Source organism: Rutidosis leptorrhynchoides, chromosome 1 (assembly GCF_046630445.1).
Source record: "Rutidosis leptorrhynchoides isolate AG116_Rl617_1_P2 chromosome 1, CSIRO_AGI_Rlap_v1, whole genome shotgun sequence".
Lineage (NCBI taxonomy): Eukaryota > Viridiplantae > Streptophyta > Magnoliopsida > Asterales > Asteraceae > Rutidosis > Rutidosis leptorrhynchoides.
The window spans coordinates 515,068,483-515,093,491 of record NC_092333.1 but is presented as its reverse complement, the minus strand read 5'-3'; the positions used below and the strand labels follow the sequence as shown (position 1 = coordinate 515,093,491).

General features: G+C 34.7%; 1 pseudogene; it reads left to right on the top strand.

Moving 5' to 3' along the window:
- Positions 1-18,575: 18,575 nt before the first annotated feature.
- On the top strand, positions 18,576-24,819 carry LOC139876616 (metal tolerance protein C2-like; annotated as a pseudogene).
- Positions 24,820-25,009: the final 190 nt, after the last annotated feature.

Sequence of the window (25,009 nt, the reverse complement as noted above, 5' to 3'; positions counted from 1 at the left end):
GATCTAGACTGTCGTGGTTATTTTGCCTAATACGTGCTTGCTTTATGACTTACTGACATGGAAAAAGTTATTTTTCCCTGTTCAGATGTCGGATGTCCCGCCCGTTATTATTTTGGAGAGTGACTCAGAATCATCCGCCACCTCGCCTGCCATTATTGCCGATTCACAGATCCAGTCGTCGACACCCTCCAGTGACTCTGGCGCTTCGTCCTCTAGAGCCAGTGGCCATGCACCCGACCCAGTGATCACCTCAGACGGACACAAGGATCTACCGGAGATTCCAGCTCCACTCATCCCAGGACCCTCGGAGCCACAGCACCATTCCGGTGGTGTTGTGATTCCTGGGGAATACGGGGAAGTTCCGTTCTGTAATGAGCATAACCATTGGGCTAGACGCCTTCCTGATGGGCGTGTCGTGCCGATCCTACCTTTCAGATATCGGATTATGATTACTGGCCGAGCGCATCCACCTTCAGATAATTCTGACGACTCACCACCCGACGACTCATCCTCTGACGACTCCAGTGACGAGGATTCCGACGACGACCCTGAGGAGGCGCCCGTACAGCCACCCTCTACCCCGCCGAAGAAGCGGTATCGTTTCGATGATACGGTTATTCCAGGGGTTAACGGAGGTAGGTCATTCGTTAACACACATGGACTGAGGACTAGGGTCACCGCCCGCAAGCGGGTTGTGCTGTATCCTGCCGATCCATTCGTGCGTAAGGCTTACCGTTACGCACCATCTACTTCTGGCCCTGGAATGTCTGCACCACCTGCACCACCTGTACCATCTGCACCGCTTGCCCTACCAGTATCTCCTTCCGTCGAGGAACTGACGAGGGAAGTGGAGATCCTCCGTGCTCGGGTGACTGAGCTCGAGGACCAGATGTCCCACGTAATGGACATCCTTTACCCACCGTCACCATAGGGCATTGTAGTAGAATTTATTATGTAATCTCGTTTGTAGTTTCATGTTTTACTCAAGTATTGTACGAACCTATGCGGATGAATGCAACTTATTATTAATGAATGGAAACTTAGTGTTGTTTACTTTTTGTACGGTGTTCTAATTACGTTACTGTATGATGATTCTGTGGTATATGTATCTAGTTGCATTACTTAGTTAGCATGTGTTGCGTTGATTCCACGTTGGTTGCTGATGTTATGCGAGGTGTATATGAAATAGCTTATATTTTACTAGGAAAAACTATTAAATACGATACAATTTTACACAAGATATTTATTTATTTATAGAATGGATATACCTAAACCTTGCTACAACACTTATAGGCAGTGTACCTAATCGTACAGTAGTGTAGTTTTTAGTAAGTCCGGTTCGTTCCACAGGGAATCTTTTAAACAAAGCTTAACGCTATATTAGTTTTATTTTATAAAAATACAAATATATATAAGTAATATTATTATTATAAAGGGGGATTTTTACCGTTTAATGACCGGTTTGTCGATTTAAAACTTTAGTCGCAATTAAAACCTAATGTAAAATATTAAAAATAAATATAACTTAATTTAAAGCGTAAAGTAAATAACGATAATGAAATTGCGATAAATAAAAGTGCGATAAAATAAAATTGCGATAATTAAAAAGTACGATAATTAAAAGTGCAATTAAATACAATAACAATAAATAAAAAGTACGATAATTAGAAGTGCAATTAAATATAAAATAATGGAAATTAAATATGAAATAAAAGAATTATGCTTATTTAAACTTCCGTAATCATGATGTTTGACGTGTTGATTTTAGTTTTATGCCCATTGGTTAATTGTCCTTTGTCCTGGATTATTTAATATGTCCGTCTGGTTTTTATCCATAACAGTCCATCAGTCATAAATATAAAGTGCGAGTATCCTCGTCAAATTATCCTTATACCCGAAGTCAAATATTCCAATTAATTGGGGACTTAAACTGTAACAAGGTTTTAATACTTTGTTTAATAATTACACCAAGATATCGACTGTGTGTAACCCAAGGTTTTAATATTTTGTTATCAATTATGCCAAGTGTCCTTGTACATAATTTCACCCCTGTTTTAGTAATTTCATAGACTATTAATCCATTCCCGTGTCCGGTTAAATGAACGATTATTCGTACATATAAATACCCCGCCCATCGTGTCCGATCGAGTGTATATGGTTATTTATAGGTACGTCCAATTGTAAATCTTTATATTAAAATTAACAAACTATCATTTAGTTAAACAAATATAAAGCCCATTAATAGCCCATAGTCTAATTTCCACAAGTGTCGTTCTTTTGTCCAAACCCCAATTATGGTACAAAGCCCAATTACCTAATTTTAGTAATTAGCCCAACATCATGATTACTTCGGTATTAAATAAGCATAATAATAACTTAGCTACGAGACATTAAAAAAAGTTGAACATAACTTACAATGATTAAAAATAGCGTAGCGTTACACGGACAGAATTTCGACTTACACCCTTACAACATTCGCTAACATACCCTTATTATTAGAATTAAAATTAAAATTAAAATTATAATATATATATATATATATATTACGTATGAATGAGGAGAAGAAAAAGATATATAAAATGTTCAGAATGCGCGAGCTTTTATAGGCATTTTTGTCCAGGACAGCTCCGCGAGTTGCGGCATTTTTGCACTACAAACTCCGCGAGTCGCGGAGTTCGTAAATCCAGCTCACACAAGTTTGGATCCTAGTCTGCCGACGGTTTTAATATATTAATATAATATATATATAATTTATATAATTAATTATATATTATATTATATTTATATACATAGTTAACTTGTAATTTTTAGTCCGTTGCTTCGAGCGTTGAGAGTTGGCTCTGGTCCCGGTTCCAGATTTTCGAACGTCCTTCCGTACAATTTAATATCTTGTACTTTGTGTTTTGAATCTTGTACTCTTGTAATTCTGAGACGTTTCTTATCAATAATTGGAACCTCTTTGATTGTATTTTGTACTTTTGAGCTTTTTGGTCGTTTGCGTCTTCAATTCGTCGAATCTATCTTTTGTCTTCACCTTTTATTATTTAACCGAATATCACTTGTAAATAGGACAATTGCAACTAAAAGCTTGTCTTTCTTGAGGAATAATGCTATGAAATATATGTTCGTTTTTAGCATTATCAAATATTCCCACACTTGAGCGTTGCTTGTCCTCAAGCAATATAGTCTTGAAATATACTAGAATCACTTCTTTATTCTTCACACTTTGTACATCAGTGATTTCTATACGGCGGTATAAACAATGGTAGTAACGATGTGGTTTACAGTCCCACATGACTATAAAATTTAGATCCATTAAGGAAATTGGATCTTTATGAAAACATTTGATCTTTTGAAAATTCATTCTAGCTTTTACCCTAGTTAAGTTTTCCGGAATAACCCTTCACCGGTGTTTGCAAAATATTTTTGTGAGTTTGGTGGGTTTCAGATTTGAAAATTTTAGCTCAAAACTTGTGGTTTTGTGTCACCCACTTGCTAACCTTGTATTAGGAAAGCAACACGTCCAGTATACTTGCTCCGTATATTACCTTTCGGTAAACTACCGTCCGGTTGTAAAGGAAAGCATTGAACAAGCAACTGTTAAGGCAATGTCCCCTGACATGCTTTTAATTATGGTCTATAACGTGTCGGACGCAATTACTATCCTTTGTAGGAGCAATAGTAAAGCTCACCCTTATAATTTTTCGGTCTGGAACAAGGTCCTGTCTTTGACCATACTATGCAACCTCCGTTCTTACGGTTGACACCCGATTTGGTTCAGGTTGACACGGTTCTTATGGTAGCTCGCGCACCTTATCGACTAGCACCTTCCGAACTGCAAGAGTTGCAGAGTCAACTGCAGGAATTGCTAGACGGTGGATTTATCCAACCGAGTTCATCACCTTGAGGCGCACCTATTTTGTTCGTGAAGAAGAAGGACGGATCTTTCTGCATGTGTATCGATTATCGTGAGCTGAATAAGTTGACGATTAAGAATCGGTATCCCCTTCCCAGAATTGACAATCTTTTCGATCAGCTGCAAGGATCCAGCGTTTACTCCAAGATCGATCTGCGATCAGGTTATCACCAGTTGAGGGTGAAGGAGAGCGATGTGATGAAGACTGCATTCAGAACCCGTTATGGTCACTATGAGTTTCTAGTGATGCCATTCGGTTTAACCAACGCACCTGCCGTGTTTATGGATCTCACGAATCGAGTATGCAAGCCATATCTGGACAAGTTCGTTATCGTTTTCATAGATGATATCCTCATCTATTCCCGAAGTGAAGAAGAACATGAACAACATCTTCGACTAGTGTTGGAACTCTTGAGACAAGAGCAACTTTATGCCAAATTCTCCAAGTGTGAATTTTGGTTGAAGGAAGTCCAATTTCTGGGTCATATTGTGAGTGATCAAGGTATCAAAGTTGATCCCGCAAAGATCGAAGCTATCAGCAAGTGGGAAACCCCCACTACTCTGACTCACATCAGCCAATTTCTAGGTCTTGTCGGTTACTACCGAAGATTTATTGAAGGTTTCTCTGTGAATGCGCGTCCTTTGATAGCGCTGACTCACAAAGGGAAGAAGTTCGTTTGGGAAAAAGAACACGAATCAGCATTTCAAAACTTGAAGCAGAAATTGACCACCGCACCTATCTTATCTCTTCCTGAAGGCAGTGATGATTTCATCGTATATTGTGATGCCTCAAAAAATGGTTTTGGTTGCGTATTGATGCAAATATCGAAGGTTATTGCCTATGCTTCTCCTCAACTAAAAATTTACGAGCGAACCTACACTACTCACGACCTCGGGCTTGGAGCCGTTGTCTTTGCGCTCAAATTGTGGAGACACTATCTTTATGGAACTAAAAGTACAATATTCACCGACCACAAAAGCCTCCAGCACATATTCGATCAGAAACAACTGAACATGAGGCAGCGACGATGGATCGAGATACTGAACAACTATGATTGTGAACTTCGTTACCATCCTGGAAAGGCAAATGTTGTAGCCGATGCCCTGATCTGAAAGGATAGGACGGTACCTCTTCGTGTCCGCGCCTTGAACATCACCATTCATTCAAATTTCAATAGCCAGATCCGAGTAGCCCAATATGAGGCTCTCAAAGAGGAGAATATTTCTCAAGAACACTTGAACATTCTCGTTTCACGATTCGAGGTTAAGGAGACTGGACTCCGATACTTTGCTGGAAGGATTTGGGTACCTAGTTATGGAGATCTACGGAGCCTTATACTAGATGAAGCCCACAAGTCGAGATATTCGATTCATCCAGGAGCCGGTAAAATGTACCACGATCTCAAGGAACAGTATTGGTGGCCTAATCTTAAGAAGGATGTTGCAACTTACGTTGGTAAGTGTTTGACTTGCTTGAAAGTTAAGGCCGAACATCAAAGGCCATCTGGATTACTTCAACAACCGGAAATCCCACAATGGAAGTGGGAAAGGATAACGATGGACTTCATCACAAAGCTACTGAAGACGGTAGGCGGTTATGATACCATCTGGGTTATCGTTGATCGACTTACCAAATCTGCACACTTCTTAGCCATGAAGGAAACGGATACGATGGAGAGACTCGCTCAACTATACATCAAAGAGGTTGTATCTCGTCATGGTGTGCCCTTATCGATTATCTCAGATCGCGATCCCCGTTTTGCTTCCAGATTTTGGGGTTCTTTGCAAGAAGCCTTGGGAACTCGTCTTGACATGAGCACCGCATATCACCCACAGACCGACGGTCAGAGCGAACGAACGATTCAGACTTTGGAGGACATGTTATGTGCCTATGTTATTGACTTCGGAAAGGCTTGGGAGAGACATTTACCACTAGCTGAATTCTCTTACAACAACAGTTATCATTCGAGTATTAATGCCGCACCTTTTGAAGCGTTGTATGGCCGCAAATGCCGTTCTCCTATTTGTTGGGCCGAAGTAGGCAAAAAGCAAATCACCGGACCCGAGGTAGTCTATGAAACAACCGAGAAGATTGTCCAAATTCAAGCGAGACTTAAGGCGGCCCGTGATCGTCAAAAGAGTTATGCCGACCTTAAACGTAAAGACTTCGAATTCAACATGGGTGACCATGTAATGTTAAAGGTCGCACCTTGGAAGGGTGTGATCCGTTTTGGAAAGCGCGGAAAGTTAATCCCACGATATATTGGTCCTTTTGAAATCTTTGAGCGTATTGGACCCGTTTCTTACCGTTTGGATCTTCCGACTCAGTTGAGCGCAGTTCACCCTACTTTTCACGTGTCGAATTGGAAGAAATGTCTTGCCGAACCAGAACTTGTCATCCCTCTCGATGAGCTTATGATTGACGACAAACTCCATTTCGTGGAGGAACTTGTCGAAGTTATGGACCGTGAGGTCAAGACTTTGAAACGCAACAAGATTCCAATTGTCCGAGTCTGATGGAATGCCAAACGTGGACCTGAGTTTACCTGGGAACGAGAGGATCAAATGATGCAGAAGTATCCTCACCTTTTCCCGACTCCAACACCTGCCTCAGCTTAAAATTTCGGGACGAAATTTCTATTAACAGGTGGGTAATGTAACGACCCGACTTTTTCGACTTATTTGTGTGCCTTGTGGTTTTTGTGAAACTGCGTATTTGTGCGTATTGTGCTACTTTATACTCTTGATTCTTTATACACATGGCTTACTTTCATTTATATGATAAAACGTGCCTTTAAGTACGTAGGTTACTTAACTTGATCACCGGATGCCTTTATGACCGTTAGTGTCACTTGACGTTACGAACGAACTGCGTACTTCGTACACGTTTAACTTTTGTCGTAATCAGAATATTATTACTACGAAATCTTAATTATTATTTCATAATAATAATTACTTGGGTTTTTAGATGCTTAATTACGCGTAGTAATTTACTTATGCTTACTAGTTAGTCTTGTTGGACTTTCTACCTTGTTGAGCCTTAGCCCACCCTACACTAGTTTGTGAACTATTTAATTAGCCCAATTATTAATAGCTAGTGACCCATTAATATGTAAGACAAATGCCCATTTATTAGAGGGAACATGCTAGCATTTTTGTCAAGTATTATCCTTAATGTTGCATGGGATCCTAACATAAGCACCAACTTTAGACAACCATTAACCAAAAAGCAAAAGTGTGTCCCCCTTGTCCCCCTCCCATTCCAACGGCCATCACCACCACCCTCACCCTCATTCACCTATAAATACAAGCCTTATTTCATCCATTTTACACTTGCTCTCATTTACATTTCACACACACTTACTCTCTTATATCCTCTCTAGTCTTTCTCACTCTAAAACTTGTAAATTTTTGAATTTCTTCTTCTTCTTCTTCTCTTATCATTTTTGAATTCATCATCATCATTAAAGGGTCTAGCTTTTCAGCTTTGATCTTGATTACATCTTGTAGATTCAAACTTAGATTTGAATCCTTCAAGAACATGGAAGATTCAAGCTTTCTAGCTTTGAATCTTCACCTACTTTGTAGATCTATATCTTTTAACTTTAATCTTGTTATTTTGTTATAAAGATTCAAACTTGTGTTTGTAATCTTCATGTAACTTAAAGATCCAAGCTCTATGCTTCAAGATCTTCAAGAACAACCAAGATGCAAGCTTTCTAGCTTGAATCTTCATATCTTTTGTTGGATCTAAGTTTCCTAACTTATGATCTCATTATTTTGTTATAAAGATCAAAACTTGTGTTTATGGTCTTCATATAACTTAAAGATCTAAGATTTATACTTCAAGGTCTTCAAGAACACTAAAGGTTCAAGCTTTCTAGCTTTGTGATCTTGTAACTTGTGTGAAAAGGATCCAAGCTCTCTAGCTTAGGGTTCCATCACTTTATTTGACTTAGATTATGTTCATACTTGCTTGATTGAAGTAAAATTTGTAGCTTTAGTTGTAAATGTAACTTGTAATTGTGTTAAGACTAAGGATATGATGTAACCTTGGTTCATCATCCATCTAAGACTCTTAAATGAGTTGTGTTCTTACTTGGTCTTAACATATTGTGTGTTGATGGTAGAATCTTGGTCAAGGTGATGCTAACCCGTCAACGAGTTGTACACTTGAAGCTACAAGCATCAAGGATGAGAACCGTGATGAGCATCAAGCACTAAGAACCCCACCGGAGCACCTTGCTTACTGTTTTCGGGATCTGATCAGGCTCATGGGCTACTGGAAAAGTTGATTTTCAGATATCCTGGTTCGAGTATATGACCTTTCGTTTAAGACTCACCTCGATCCGAGTTACGGTTTGGGATTTATGGCCTTTTCAAAATCATTACACCCTTGTAACGTTGTGCTGAAATTTCTGACCTACTCGCACTTAAACCGTCACCACAGTCAAATGAAGACGAGTTTGGTTCTGGAAATTGGTCAGAAACTAGAGGACTCCCATACGGAGCCATAGCCACTGATTATGCGTCTTTTCGATTTACTTAGAGGCTGTAGCAGCTGATCAATGTCAGACTATTGTTTCGACCTCTATACTTGTTAAACTTACTTAACTTTTACGATGATGAATGATGATGATGATGACACTTAAACTTATTTTATGCACTATTAGAACTTATAAGGATAACATACTGACCTAGTAACCTTTGACTTAGGTTGACTACCTTTCAGACCGACTTACTACTTGCATACTTTCATTATCGACTTTACCGCTCTTATCATTGTGAGTTATAGCATCCCTTTTTACTCTAACTATTTTAGGACTGAGAATACATGCGCTTTTTATGTTTTACATACTAGGCACGAGTACTTAAATTTTATATATGTGTGGGTTATACAATAGCATAAACTTTTCCCTTAGCTCGGTAACGTTTAGTCATTGGTCTTTGAACCGGTGAACTCGAATCTTAGATATGGATCCATAGGGTTTGACATCCCCACTCGGGCTAGTCGCGCTAGCATTTAACGGGTGTTTAATACTTCGTAAACATACGCACTCGCCAAGTGTACTTTTAGGGGGTTACAAAGGTTAAGTTAGTTGCCAAGTGCCCACGGTTAAACATATACTTTTCATACTGTTTTGAAACACTGAAATCTCATGGCCTACCTTACATTACTGTTACAACTTAAACTATAGCTCACCAACATTATTGTTGACGTTTTTAAGCATGTTTTCTTAGGTGTTTAGAGGTTTATTGCTTCCGCTGTTTAGACTTGCTGTCTTGGTGTTTAAACTTGCTGTTAAGGACCTGCTGTGCTAGAATTCCGCTGCATTACTTAGAGATGTCTCAATCATGGAACTTTTCTTTTGCATTCGTAATTTATGTTATTTTCAAATAATGACTTTGTAACGACCTTTGTGTCACGTTATCTTTTGTAAACGCTATCTTTTATGAATGCAAAAATGGTTTTCAAACAGCATATAGTGTTTGACCTTGTAATGATCCCGTAGTTGATGATCCGTACACGATGGTTTTGTACGGGGCGTCACAAACTCACCAGCATTATCAAGTCTCATCCTTTTAATGGTGTAATCAGAATAATGTCTTCTCAATTTAATAATTTGTGCAAGAAACTTTGTAAGTACCATATTACGGCTTGATAACACACAAACATGAGACCATCCGCTAGATGCGTCTATTAGAACCATGAAAATATTAAAATGGTCCAGATGATGGATGAATTGGTCCATATATATATAACCTTGAATTCTTTCAAGAAATATTGGTGATTCTTTCTCAATATTCTTTTCATTAATCACCATATGTGCTTTTCATTAATCACCATATGTGCTTTTCATTAATCGCCATATGCGCTTTTTCATCAATCACCATATGCGCTTTTCATCATATATCTTTTTCACCATATGCGCTTTTAATCATATGCGCTGCGCTTTTAATCATATGCGCTGCGCTTTTTATCATATGCGCTTTTCATCATATGCGCTTTTCATCATATGCGCTGCGCTTTTCATCATATGCGCTTTTTATCATATGTGCTTTTAATCATATGCGCTGCGCTTTTCATTATATGCACTTTTTATCATATGCGCTTTTAATCATATGCGCTGCGCTTTTCATCATATGCGCCTTTTATCATATGCGCCTTTTATCATATGCGCTTTTAATCATATGCGTTGCGCTTTTTATCATATGCGCTTTTAATCATATCCATTATGATATATATCAGAGAAACTTAACAAATTTATCTTTGATTTGGGAGAAAACAAAGCATTGTTTATCAAAAAATTCGTACCATTTGGTAATATGAATTTTTGCCTTTTCCGTTCCTTATATCAAGTTTGCAAAACCTGATATAGTATTTATAATTCCTTCATTTGATTTAAATCAATGAAATATTTCTTAGATTTGATCATAGTGTATATGTTACCACTATCTGCAATACATAGGTCTTTACCATTTAATTGATGTTGTATTTCAGCAGGATTCATACTAAACTTCAAATAAGATAAGCAAATAATGAGTTATATTTCAGCAAGATAATCAAATTATATTACCTATAAACAAGTTACAATCTGAAGTACATAAAAGATAACACGTAATAAACATATGCGTTATGGTCTAAAACCATTTATTTATGAGTGATACATAACAAGCTAGGCATCTTAGAAAATTCAAACCATTCAAGTCTCAAGGTAGCTCAGGGTTTATTTAATCAAGATTTTTCAACAAATTCACTCTCGTTTTCTTTTCTTTTGGGACTTATTTGTAGAGATAAACAAGATGTTCATGTATTCAAGAAATACTAGACTGATGATCCATGTAACCAGATCATTAATAAGAATCTCCGAAATTCTTATCAGAGCGTCTACTAACATCTTCAGTTTTATTCTTTCATGGATCACCGTTATTTCTTGATAATTAATATCGCATCTATCTTTGAGTATTTTCCATAATACACTTGGATCTTCGATCATATAATATGTAGATCCTAAGGACTCGTCAATATGTTTTCTAAGAAAAATACTTGCTATTGCTTTCTCTTATTCAGAACAATTGTTATTTTCATTCAGGGTTTCTAAAATACCGATTGATTCGAGATGTTTTTCTACATTCATAACTCATGTTAAGTAGTTGTTCCCACTTGATTCTAAAGGAGCAAATTTAAGCCTTTTCAAATTCGACATTTTCTATTATAAAAAAAATGAACAACATAAATCATAATCATAATTAATTTCTAACAACATGAAATTAGAATCATTTTAAATTCATAAGTAGCAAATAACAGAATAATGGTATGATTACAAATAATAAAACCACAAGGGCAGGATAGAATATAGGTTCACCCGATGGTATATTAGCAACAATGATGATAGTTAGTATGACCAATACAATAGGAAAAATCATCCTTGTGTGAATCATCTTTACAAAAACTTTTTGAGAATGGTAATCTGAGAAAATGAAGATTGATTTGTGAAAATGTGAAAACGAAGATGTTTATTTTATATTTGAAAAATATAGTCGTTGTAACGTCGTCAGTTGACATTAACAACCGTTATGTATATATGACCGTTGTAACGTCGTTAGTTGACGTTAACGACTATTATGTACTCGTTGTATTAATAATAATTTTAATAAAAGAATTTTATTAGTATAAATACGATTACTATAAATACATTTAGTATAAATACGTTTAGTATAAATACGAAGATTAAGAGAATAAACATATTATGCATAAATAATAAATTTAAGAATAAACATTAGTATGCATGAAACAAAAATTAATGATTAATTGCATAAGTAATCATAAATGTTAGATAACATAAATATTAATGTTAGTGAAGTTAATAAGAGTTAGATTACAGAAATATAATTCAGGCGGTATAACCGACCATATATAAATATTAAATAACATAAATATAAATGTTAGTGAAGTTAATAAAAGTTAGATTACAGAAATATAATTCAGGCGGTATAACCGACCATATATAACTTAAATAACATAAATATAAATGTTAGTGAAGTTAATAAAAGTTAGATTACATAAATATAATTCAGGCGGTATAACCGACCATATATAACTTAAATAACATAAATATAAATGTTAGTGAAGTTAATAAAAGTTAGATTACAGAAATATAATTTTACTTATGATGATAATAATATTTACCTTACTAATAAATAATATAAGATATCGTTAAAGAATTTCTTACCTTGATTAGTGACTTGTGCTTGCTTAGATAAACCTTGATTATACGGAGCACTTCGTGCTGATAACGTGTTAAGATTCAATTGTTTATAATTACTTTTATTATACTTACTATGTAGTGACCCGGAAAATTTCGACTAATTTTAAACCAAACTCTCGATACGATATAATATTTTTGACACGATAAGCAAAGTCTGTAAAGTTGAATCTCAAAAATATTGAACTGTTTCATATATTTAATTGACCTTCGACTGTTCTCGACGATTCACGAACAACTATTTGTAAATAGATACATATATATGTGTGTGTATATAAATGTGTATATAAATACTACTTGGAAATATATAAAATAATATTAAATCTATTTGTTTAAAAATATATAATATATATTTATGTGATAAAACTTGTTATTTAAAACTGATTATATATAAAGAGAGAGTAAATGGAAAATGAATGATTTCGAGCTTAGTTGGCAAACGTCGGTAACACTCGGTTGATGTTTTGTTAGTTTTAATATAGATATTGTACATGTTCATGAAGGATTGAAATAAAAGTTGGACTGTAAATTGATTACGAAGATTTTAGATTTGTTAAAAATATTTTTACCCTTTTAAGATAAAATATTAGCACTCCGTACATATAAATTGGAACATAAAATAAATAATTATTGAACCTTTTTGATCAGGTTTCAAACAGTTAATGAGTGAAATAATTAAATATATTTAATCTAAAAATTTGAGATTTTTAAGAACACTTTTATACGTTAATCGTTTAGCAATGGACACGATATAACTATCCTCGATCGACTGTCGGCAGAGGAAAAACTTATATAGATACTGTGCCTCCAATCATTCACCTGTTTAATGATTTTTTATTTATTTAATTATTATTATTATTAATAGTAAATATTATATATAATACATAATATATATCTATATATATGTATATGTATATCGGAAGAGAGGGAGAACGCCACTACCATAAACCGCCACCATCCTCTACCATAAACTCCATCACCACCGCAACCATGATCACTACCCTACCTCTCTCACTCATTTCTCTCTTCTCTCCCTTAATTTTGATCGTGAACCGACCTCTACAACCTCCACCATCTCTCCTCTCTCACTCCCTCTTCTTCGTTTACCATTTCAACAACAAATCATCACCCAACCATGAAACTATCGTGAATTAATTTCTGCACCTATTACTTCTCTAACTTGATTCTGTTGTGGACGGAGCACACTACAACAACCACCATTCACGGCTGCAATTTCTATTTTCAATCGGAATCATTGCCTTGACTACCATAGCTGCAGCAGCATCTGCTAACTATTTCTGTTTCATTCAAACGATTACTACAGCGTGTTTCTTATTTTTCTGTTCAAGCGATCATGATGAAATGATGGCGAAGACGATGAATAGAGAAGGTTGATGATGACGAGATGATATATGGTTCGATAATAATGATTCGAGAATGATGATGTATAAGGATGATGATGATGTTCACGGTGATGATGACGATGAGGGGATGCACGATGATAATATGATAATTAAGATTAGGATGATGATGATAGTATATGATTATGATAATAATACATGAAATAATGATTACGTGATGATGATATGTTGATGATATCAAATGATGTTAAATGATGATGATGGTCTCGTCGGATGATGAAGTTGAGAGGAAAAGGATAACAGTTTCGTGTATTCTATATATTTAAAATCGCGACTTATAACAAGAAATAGGTAACGGATGAATGGTTAGGGTGTTTACATTTAAACAAGAGGTCGTGGGTTCGAAACTAGACTAACACAATTTTTTTTAAATAGAAGCTGCTGTGAAAAACTTGGGCCGTGACCCAACTTAAATATTTATGTTGGATTCCAGTTTGGGCCGCAAACGAGTGGGATAAAAGGATTAGAATTCTAGTTATTTCAGAAAAGTAAAAGTGGAGGGATGGTTATGTGTGTGCTTGTTGAACCGAGAGGTCACGGGTTCGAGCCCTGCAGGGGTCTTTTCTTTTTAGGATCCGTTTTTATGAGGTAGTTCTCAAAATTATTATTATTATTATTATTATTATTATTATTATTATTATTATTATTATTATTATTATTATTATTATTATTATTATTATTATTATTATTATTATTATTGTCATTGTTAGCTATTGTTATTGTTATTAGGATTAGTATAGTAATTATTATCATTATTATTACTAATAAAAGTTACCATTTGTTATAATTAACCTAACTAAAATTTCAATTATAATTACTATTATTATTGTTATTACTAATATTATTATTGTTACTAGTATTATTAGAATGTAATATTATTAATATTATCATTAGTATTATGTTATAAATATTAGTATTATTGGGATTGACACAAGTATTATTATTAATATTAGCATTTTCATTAATATAATTATCATAAGCGGTATTATATTATTAAAGATTAACATAACTATTATTAAAAGTATCATTACTTTTAATCTACCATTTGGTTAAAACTACTATTAATACTATCATTATTTTTACTAGTATTATTAAAATTATTTTATTATCATTATACTTATTTTGATACTATTATAACTAGTACTTTGTAAATAAAAGATTAATTATATAAAAATATATTTAATACTCATATTTTAAATATATAAATATTTTCATATATAAAATGAATATATAATGAAGTAGCTAAATTAGTAATATAAAAATTATATCACGACTAATAATATATATATAATTATTCGATTACAATTACGTGTGTTAATATATATACGAATGATATAGGTTCGTGAATCCGAGGCCAGCCCTGCATTGTTCAATGTCGTTATATGTATTTTTACTACGAAATACAATATGTGAGTTTCATTTGCTCCCTTTTTAAATGCTTTTGCAATATATATTTTTGGGACTGAGAATACATGCGCTGCTTTTATAAATGTTTTACGAAATAGACACAATTAATCGAAACTACATTCTATGGTTGGATTATCGAATCGAATATGCCCCTTTTTAGTCTGGTAATCTAAGAATTAGGGAACAAACACCCTAATTGACGCGAATCCTAAAGATAGATCTATCGGGCCCAACAAGCCCCATCCAAAGTACCGGATGCTTTAGTACTTCAAAATTTATATCATGTCCGAAGGAGGATCCCGGAATGATGGGGATATTCTTATATGCATATTGTGAATGTCGGTTACCAGGTGTTCAATCCATATGAATGATATTTTTGTCTCTATGCATGGGACGTTTATTTATGAGAACTGAAAATGAAAATCTTGTGGTCTATTAAAATAATGGAAATGATTATTTATGTTAAACTAATGAACTCACCAACCTTTTGGTTGACACTTGAAAGCATGTTTATTCTCAGGTACGAAAGAAATCTTCCGCTGTGCATTTGCTCATTTTATAGATATTACTTGGAGTCATTCATGGCATATTTCAAAAAACGTTGCATTCGAGTCGTCGAGTTCATCAAGATTATTATTAAGTCAATTATAGTTGGATATATTATGAAATGGTATGCATGCCTGTCAACTTTCGATGTAATGAAAGATTGTCTTTTCAAAAACGAATGCAATGTTTGTAAAATGTATCATATAGAGGTCAAGTACCTCGCGATGTAATCAACTGTTGTGAATCGTTTATGATCGATATGGACTTCGTCCGGATGGATTAGGACGGGTCATCACATACTGCACAATACTTGAATATGAAAGAGTAATAATGGATGGAGATAGAAATATATATTTCATATATGTATATGAATGGGTACTCTAACTGATTACATTTGCTTGCATATATATACTACAAATATTTACTATTCTCAATTAGAAAATATTGGCATACATCCTGTACATTCATAGACTTTGGTCTACCTTAATTATTGTCCACATGTTTGAATTATTGATAGATATATAACACGTTTTATTTTATTATTTTTTATGCAGTGTTTTTCTTGTTGGCTCTCAGTATGCCTCGCACTTAATTAGTTGTAGCTCGAGTTATGTCGTTAGGTTTAGTTTACTGTTTTTGAGTCTTGATCATGTATGCTTCTTGTATCTTATTCTTGTTTTTTCTTTTTCTCTTTTCGAGAAAGATTAATTATATAGTTTTCGTTTCTTCACAAAATAATAATAATAATAATAATAAAAATAAATAAAAAGAATATCAATTGTGATACTTTTAAAATGATAATCATGAGCTCTTGAAACAACTGCAGAAATGAAAGTTGTTTAGATTGGGGTGTTATCAAATTCGTTCTAGTCTTTGTAAAATGAATATTTTAATAATATTATATTCAAGGGAGTATTTTAGTGAGGACTACGATGGTTCTTGGATATGAAGTTATATATGCTCAAATACAAAGTATAGGGGTGCATTGTCCTTCCACCCATATATTATTTGATCAACCCCATTAGTTTTAATCATTTATCAAAGATCTCTATACTATATACATGGACCCAAAGTCAATGGTTCTATCTTTAAAAAAATGAACAATGATCTATTGAATTAGTACATCATCAATATGCATGATCAATATCATATAATCACATAACATCATAACAAGAGCAAAAAAGTAAACTTATTTGATTGTAGAACCTACTGAATCTTATGATTGAATGATAAAACAAACAAGGGATTATCGATTTCAATAGTGATGTCAAGACATCCGACGGAATGATTTCTCACATAATTAATGGTATTCATGAGAGAATCATAAAGTGAAAACATATTGAGAAGATTGTCACATCCCTAAAATATATAGTTATGGTGATTATTTCCACCAAATAACTGCCAAAAGTTAGTTAAGGTAAATAATGTCGTTAATGCAAACATTAGGGGTGTACAATATAAATAGTAAAATGGCACATAGTAAATGAAATATTCTAACATGGTCCGATAATTTTCCCTCCAAGGCAATTGATGATGGATTGCTTCAAATATGTAGAAATTGCTTCGAAATTAGAAACCCAGCTACCTTAATACCTATTTGTTAAACAACAGACGTGGGCTAAGTATTATGGACCAAGTCCGTTTGTGGGCTTATTGTCGATTAGGGTTTAGTTTAGGGTTTTATTATATACTATGTAATCTATAAATAGACTAATAAAACATAATACCCACGAGTTCCATTGTTTAAGTTGGTATCAGAGCGGGTCTGATACAAAGACCTAACTACTCTGCCGCCACGACCTGCTGTCTCTGTACCTCCAGTCAAACTCTCTATCCTCATCCTCAAAACCCTTAATAATAATTAATAATAATAATAATAATAAAAACACCGTCAATTACATCAAGTATCCAGTTTATCAACTATTTATCCACCGGCGTCGATTAATGTATTTCGTAAACGGACTTTGGCAATAATACTAAACCCTAATTTAATACTCCATCCGTCCCACTATAAGTGTCCACTTACTTTTTGTACAAAGTTTTAGAAAATCCCACTAACTTCATTCTCCACCAATCAGAAATCTTCTCTATCAAAAATAACCTATTCTGATTGGTTGAAACATCAAGTGTACACTTGAAATGGGACATTCCAAAATGAAAAGGTGGACACTTAAGATGAGACGGAGGTAGTACCATTCTAGTGAATTTCTTTCCATAAAGAATAATTTTAATCAATCATTTATAAAGTCGTTGAAGCACTAAGCAACAAAACTACAATTTAGCCTCATGGAATGCTCTGTAACTTCATTAAAATCACCACAAATGAATCATGCCGACCCACTGTTACCTACAATGTTTTCAAGATTTTCTCACATTCTTAGCTTAACTTTCACATCGTGAGGTCCATACATAATGACAATGTTCGACTAATAACTACATCCTTTCCGAACACCCTTGCATTAACATTTACGAATGATATGTATCAAAACGACACAATAAGGAATGAAAATGGGGACAAGTCAATAGTCCATGCATGCATAGTCGGGTATAGTAGTGGAGGAACAATCTCACTAAGGCTCTGTTCTAGAGTTGATTTTTAAAGAGAAAGAAAGAGAAATGGAAAGGAAACAAAATGACAATTGTGTTTCAGAGTTCAATTTCAGAGAGAAAAGAAATGAAAAGAAATAAAATATTCAGTGTAATTTTTCCTTATCCCTTTTCATTCAAATTGGAAAGATTCAATCACCTCCCCTTTATTACCCTCCCTCTCATTTTATCTTTTTTATATAATTTTTCTGGAAGAGACCCTAAGATTAACATAAAAATAAAAATGTGTCGATAATATTACTTGACTCGAAATCAGTCAACTTTAAAAATATTATTTTGATTACTACTTTTATAATTTACGTATCACGTTACAAAATCAAGGTTATTTTTACCACATACTACTCTAGTAGTTTTTTTTTTTTTTTTAACCAAGAACTAGGAGCAATGGAGTTTGACTTTTCAGTCAAAGTCTACGTCGATATTTCCAATCTGATCTTTAACGGTTTTTGATTTCACAAGTTCTTCCCAAGAAATGGAAAGATCTAGGGTTTGTGTTTCCGATCGAAACATCGACTCAAAACCCCACTTCGATTACCAAAAACTCGAATCCGAGACACCTCGCTCATGGAACGCCGTCGATTTCGACCGTCGATTCGCCTTTTCCCGCCAAAATTCATCCCAACGTGAACAACCTCCCGCGTCATCAATAATTTCTTCAACAAACCCTTCTCTGTCTCGCACGTCATCCAAAATCAACGCATTCCCGATTTCAAATCAACGGGAATATGGTAGCGATAAGATATGGACAAATGAAGAAACTTTTAATTCTTTCAATAATAAAAAAGAAAAACTGTCAATTATAGATTTTATATTTTATTTGTTCCATACCGTAATTAGATCTGGAAATAAACAGATGAAAAGATTAGCTATGTTAATTTCACTTAATGTTGCTTGTTCAACTGCTGAATTGCTTATGGGATACTTATTTGTTTAATCTGTATCTATAGGTTTGGTATCTGATGCATTTCATTTAACATTTGGTTGTGGTCTTTTGACATTTTCTTTATTTGCAATGGCCGTGTCTCGACGAAAGCCTGATCGAGCGTATACTTATGGGTAAGTTAAATTTGTCATTAGTGACTTATTATTGACATCCTTTAGGCTAAATTGACTGGTTGTTGATATCAGGTACAAAAGATTAGAAGTTTTATCTGCTTTCACTAACTCTGTAAGTATGCACAGTTTTTGTCTGATTTTTAAGATGCTGTTTTAATATGTTTGCATTTGTTTCGGTTTATTGTTCACTGTTTGTATTCCTGGGGTTAACGTGGTGATGTTTTATTGTGGTTCATGTTTAGACAGCTATTTCTTTTGTTCATGTCATTTTCATTGGCTGTTGAAGCGCTTCACGCGTTTGTACAAGATGAATCTGAGCACAAGTGAGTCATCTGTGTCGATCTACTTTAGCAACTTATTACTCTTAGATGTTTGTTGATGGCGTTTATTAAGATTTTCAATTCATCACGTATGATGTAATGGCATGAAATAGTTATCTGTTTCCAAGGCATATAAGTAACGTCGGATATTTATATCTGTCTCGAAGCCGCATTTTACCTAAGTAAATGTTTTATGTAACTAGTTTGTTAGGTCTTTATGACTTGATATATAAGTGATCACTGGTTTAATGTTATTATTAATAACAATCTTAATTAGATTTGTTGAGATTAATTTGTTTGGGGATGCTTTAGAAACTATGTAATTGTTCGTTTTTGGTGTTCAGTTGGTTTTGATATGAAGGATTTTTTAATATCTTTTATCATTATCAATTGCAGGCATTACTTAGTCGTTTCTGCAGTGACAAACTTGTTAGTGAATCTCATCGGCATTTGGTTCTTCAGGAACTTTGCCCGTGTTAGTCTTGGTAAGTGTAACGTTTTTCATCAGCATGTAGATAATGATGAGTTAGGTTTTTTCTGAATCTTTTTCTCTCTCTCCTAAAAGGGCGATCCGGCCACTGTTCACTGCCTTCCACCACTCGAATTTTTAGTTTTTTCTTTTGATTTTTGCATCTCACCACCCCCGCCAATCGATTCATACATACTCGAATTGCAAACCCTGAAATTTTCATTCAGTTCTGACCACCACTGCCATTCCCACGCGCCGCCTTGCTCAGCTGCCGGTATTCCACGCGCCGGCGCGTGAGCCTCTGTTGCACCGCCGTTTTCTGCCGTTCTCTTCCAGTAAGACTATCTTAGATCTCCGACCAAAACCCAGGTGAGTATTGGTCTGATTTGTCGCTTTCAAATTTGAGTTATAGTACTGAGATACCTGCTATCTCTGTTATTGCTATCTGCTGAGTATCATGGTGTCCAAGAAGAAGAAAAAGTACCAAGATTTAACGGACACTGCTACTAGGATTTTGCGAAACCGATCGGTTAGTCGTGGAACATCGGATGCGGCTTCTAAAAGTGGAGAAGTGTTTTCATCTGATTCTGATGGGGATCGTTCATCTCCGATTATGAATGACGTCGTACGTTCCAATCTGATGGTAGATGAAGTTGATCAGCCAAATAAGAACGAGGGAGATGTGCCAATTGATCAACTTGGGAAGGATAATCGTGATTCAGAAGGGAAGATTCTGAAAACCTATAGTTCTAGAAAGAGGAAGGGTATAGTGAACCAGCTGATTGAAGTTGGGGATGGTCCGTCAAAGGAAAAGAAGAGTGCTCAATTTGTTCCTTATGTTGGTGATTCTTCTATTCCTGCTAATGAAAAAATTCTCCCTGAAGTAATTAAAAAACGCAAGGGTAACAGGAAGAAAGATGGGTATGGTAAGAATTCTGCTGTAACTGATCATTCTATTGATGATATTGTTGCTAGTAACTATGATATTATTGCTAAATCTATTGGTGAAACTATTGCTGTTGCTAAACCGGCTAGTCCTGTTGTATTCTTTAAAAGTTCAAAAGATGGTAGCTATAATGAGGTTGATGTAAACCTAGTGGCTGCTGCTGAGAATGCTGTTAAGTTATTTAAGAATGATGGTATTAGAGAGTCAATTGTTGTTCCTGATGATTTCTCCCAATTTACATTGGGTGACAATGTAAATTTAATGAATACGCAGGATAATAATAGCGGTGATAAAGATAATGTTGTTTCTGGGATTAAATCTACAACAATGGAAGGGGTTGGGACTAGTGATGGGCAAGGCAATGCAAATACTAAATCCCCAAGAGCATGGGTAAATCCAAACATCACTTTTGCTGACTTCTTAAAACAAACCAAAGATGAAGAAGAATTAAAAATGGAGTTCATTCCTCCAGTTTTAATGTCTAATGGTCAAAAGAGTAGTTTTCTCCGCCGAGGAGGTTAAGAAGGGCGGTAGTGCTTTTTCTCTTCAATTATATGGGTATTTTATTGGAATTTCTATGGAATATAGGGTTGTTAATGCCCATCTAAGGAGAATGTGGCGAAGGTATGACCTTAAAGAAATCGTCAAAACAGCTGCAGGATTTTATTTATGCAAATTTAATAACGAAAAGGGTATGAAGGAGGTTCTTGAGAGTGGTCCATGGTTAGTTAATAATGTTCCTTTTTTCGTGAATCAGTGGGAACCTGGGGTTTGGCTTGAAAAAATTGAACCTGAAAAAGTTCCAATTTGGATTTGCATTCACAATATACCCATTGAACTATGGAATGGCAGAAGTATAGGTAAACTTGTTAGTGGTATTGGTAGGCCTATGTTGATGGACAAAGTTACTTCAGAGAGATGTTTAAGTAAAAGTGGAAGACTAGGTTTTGCTAGAGTTTTGACTGAAGTCAATGCAGCTGATGACCTTCCTAGCTTTGTCGAATTTTCCTATCCTGTGATTGGTTCTTTTCCAGCCAAAGTGGGTAAACTTGAGGTGACTTATCAATGGAAACCGCCTTTATGCACTCATTGCAAAGTGTTTGGGCACTCTTTTAATACTTGTAAAATTAGGCCTAAAACAGAAGATGAAGTTTCAGCACAAGTGTTAAAAGACGCTTTGAAAAACAACAATGATGGTGAAACAGTTGATTTAAATAACCAGTGTGTTGAGGACGGTTCTAAAGTTGTTAGTCAGAAAGGAAGGGTATCTCATAAGTTGAATTTTGATAATAATAAAAGTCAATGGCAATCAACAGAAGCAAAAGGTATCAAGCAAAATGCAGTTAAGAATAATCATGGTATTAAAGACAATATTGCTGTGGAGGAAACAAATTGGAATGTGGAGTCCCAGAAAAATCGAAATCAGAATGTTTTAAGGAAAACAGATAAAGGGAAGGGCATTGATGGTGAAGGTAATAATAAGACATATTCCAAAGATAGAATTAAAACAAACAATCCTTTTTATGTATTAGTAGATGATGAGGGTAATGGTGATTGATGTTAAGTTTGATAATACTGCTCCGATATATCTAGTATAGGTCCTCGAGTTTCGCTCAAATTAGTGTTATTCATGTTGTAATTCTCGTTGTATCATTTCCTTATCAATAAAATTATCTTGCTTTTCAAAAAAAAAAAAAAAAAAGATAATGATGAGTTGTGTGTGTGTGTGTGTGTTTACTTTCAGTTATAGGCATCAGGTTTTCTAATTTTAAATTCATCTTTAATTATCCTTCAAAGAGGTCTTAGGCAAGTCTAGGGGCCTGTTTATTTGGGTATTAATGAAGTTTATTAAGTTAAGGCTTATTCGCACTGGCGAAAATATCAAGGGACAAGGGGGGGGCACCCAGCCCCAGTGGATTTGTAATTTTTAGTGCAAAACTTTTGGATTTTTAGATTTTGACCCCAGTGGATTTTTTTTTGTTGCCCAAAAGCCTCCATATTTTGCCCCAAAGCCTCCATATTTAGCCCAAAAGCCTCCATAGTTTGCCCAAAAACCTTCGTATTTTGCCCAAAAGCGTCAATATTTTGCTGAAAAACCTTTATATTTTGCCCAAAAAAAGTTGCTAAGCTTTTATAAAACTTTTCGACCCCCGGTGAAAAAGTTTCCTGTTTCCGCCACTGTTTATTCTGTCATATTTTTGTTGTTGTTTAAATATTTGTTTCACATGTTTACAGTTCATAACGAGATTTTTAAAACGTTTATTATCATTTATTAAATAGAACTAAAAAGATACGAGTAGTATTCAAGTTGGTGATAAGTTTATCGTTTTCTATCTAAATTTACTTCATTCAGACAAAAGTAAACATCAATTTATCATTTTCTGATTACCGCATATAGCCATCTATTTCCATAAACCCTCCTATATGAATAAGATGACTTTAAAGAGAAAATAAGTAAACAGATAAATGTTGTTATTTACTAGAAGTCCTTATTTTTTAATTTCAAGTTATCTTTCTGATTCCAGTTTATAGAAATGCTGAAGATATGAACTGCCACTCGATTTGCTTGCATGTTGTTGCTGATTCCATTCGCAGGTATGAATCTATCTCTACTGATATATGTTGTTCTGGTGAGATTTTTTTAAGGCACTGGATATTTTTGTAATGTTCTTATTGAGACTACACATGTTTGATGTGTTCAACCTTGACATTCATACGCATAAAACTTATCTTAAAGCTTGTATTCTGTCATTTTTTTTTTCCAGTGCAGGCTTGATTCTGGCTTCCTGGCTATTAAGCCTCAGGTAAGTTATATTCTTATGTTATTGACAAACGAATACTTAATTATAAATTAACGTTAACATGAAGAAAGTACTTTACTTTTCACATTCTCGGTTTTTCAGTGTTGAAAATGCTGAAGTTTTGTGTTTGGGACTAGTTTCATTCACTGTATTTATGCTTGCTATGCCGATTTTCAAAACAAGCGGTGGTATCCTTCTACAGGAGGCCCCACCTAGTATCTATTCCTCAGCATTGACCAAATGCTGGAGGCAGGTATTATTCTTTTTAAAATTCATAATTTTTATTTATTTAAGAGAAAATTTTCTACAAAATGGTGTTGCTTCTTGATTGCTATCAAAACAATGTTGCAAGGTTGTTTGTTAACACATATTTTTATTAGGTGGCTTCTCTAGAAGATGTTAATGAAGTATCTGAAGCCCGGTTTTGGGAATATGTGCCTGGTCATGTTGTTGGATCAGTCTCACTGCAGGTATATTTTAAGAGATAATAATTGGAAGTTGAAACACATACAATATGTAATATGTGTAAGTTTTTTATTCCTATGAATTAACAGGTGAAGAAGGGGGCGGATGATCAAGCAATTCTTGGTTTTGTACGTGATTTGTACCAGGATTTAGGAGTACAAGATTTCACAGCTCAATTGGAGTTAGTATGACCAATTGGAAACAGTGTACCGTAACTATAAGCATAGCAACATTGAACACCAAAGTCAAAGGAACTTTACCCGTATGCAACACTCAGTTATATGATCTCACTTTATTCTATTCTCATGATTTATTAGTCATACAATTCAAAGAATTCAAGAGTTGGTGTTTCAGAGCATTGGTGAGTCAAAAGCTGGTATGCCTTTAGGACTCTATATGTCTCTAGTCTATATGCAGTACATACGCTAGGTTAGATGCAGTAATCTGAATTCGTTACCTACAAATGGGTTGATTCCTGTTTTATTTTAGCTCTAACGGATAAAATGGATAAGTTTTAAGAAGCGGGTAAAATAACCCATTCGAGTTTCTGCTTTGGGAGATCTTATTTAATGTTAAGTATGGCTGCTTAGAGTTGATATGATTTGTGCCTGCTCTTTTGGTAATTACTATGTGAAGTTTCTTCAAATTAATAGTGAAAACCTAGTTATACAAACATGAATTTTTTACATTACTTTCGGTTAACTATTCAATGCAACATCAAACATTCATTTAAAACAAACAAAATTAATTTAATTTAAAATAAAATAACAGTTGTATGTATTTTGTTG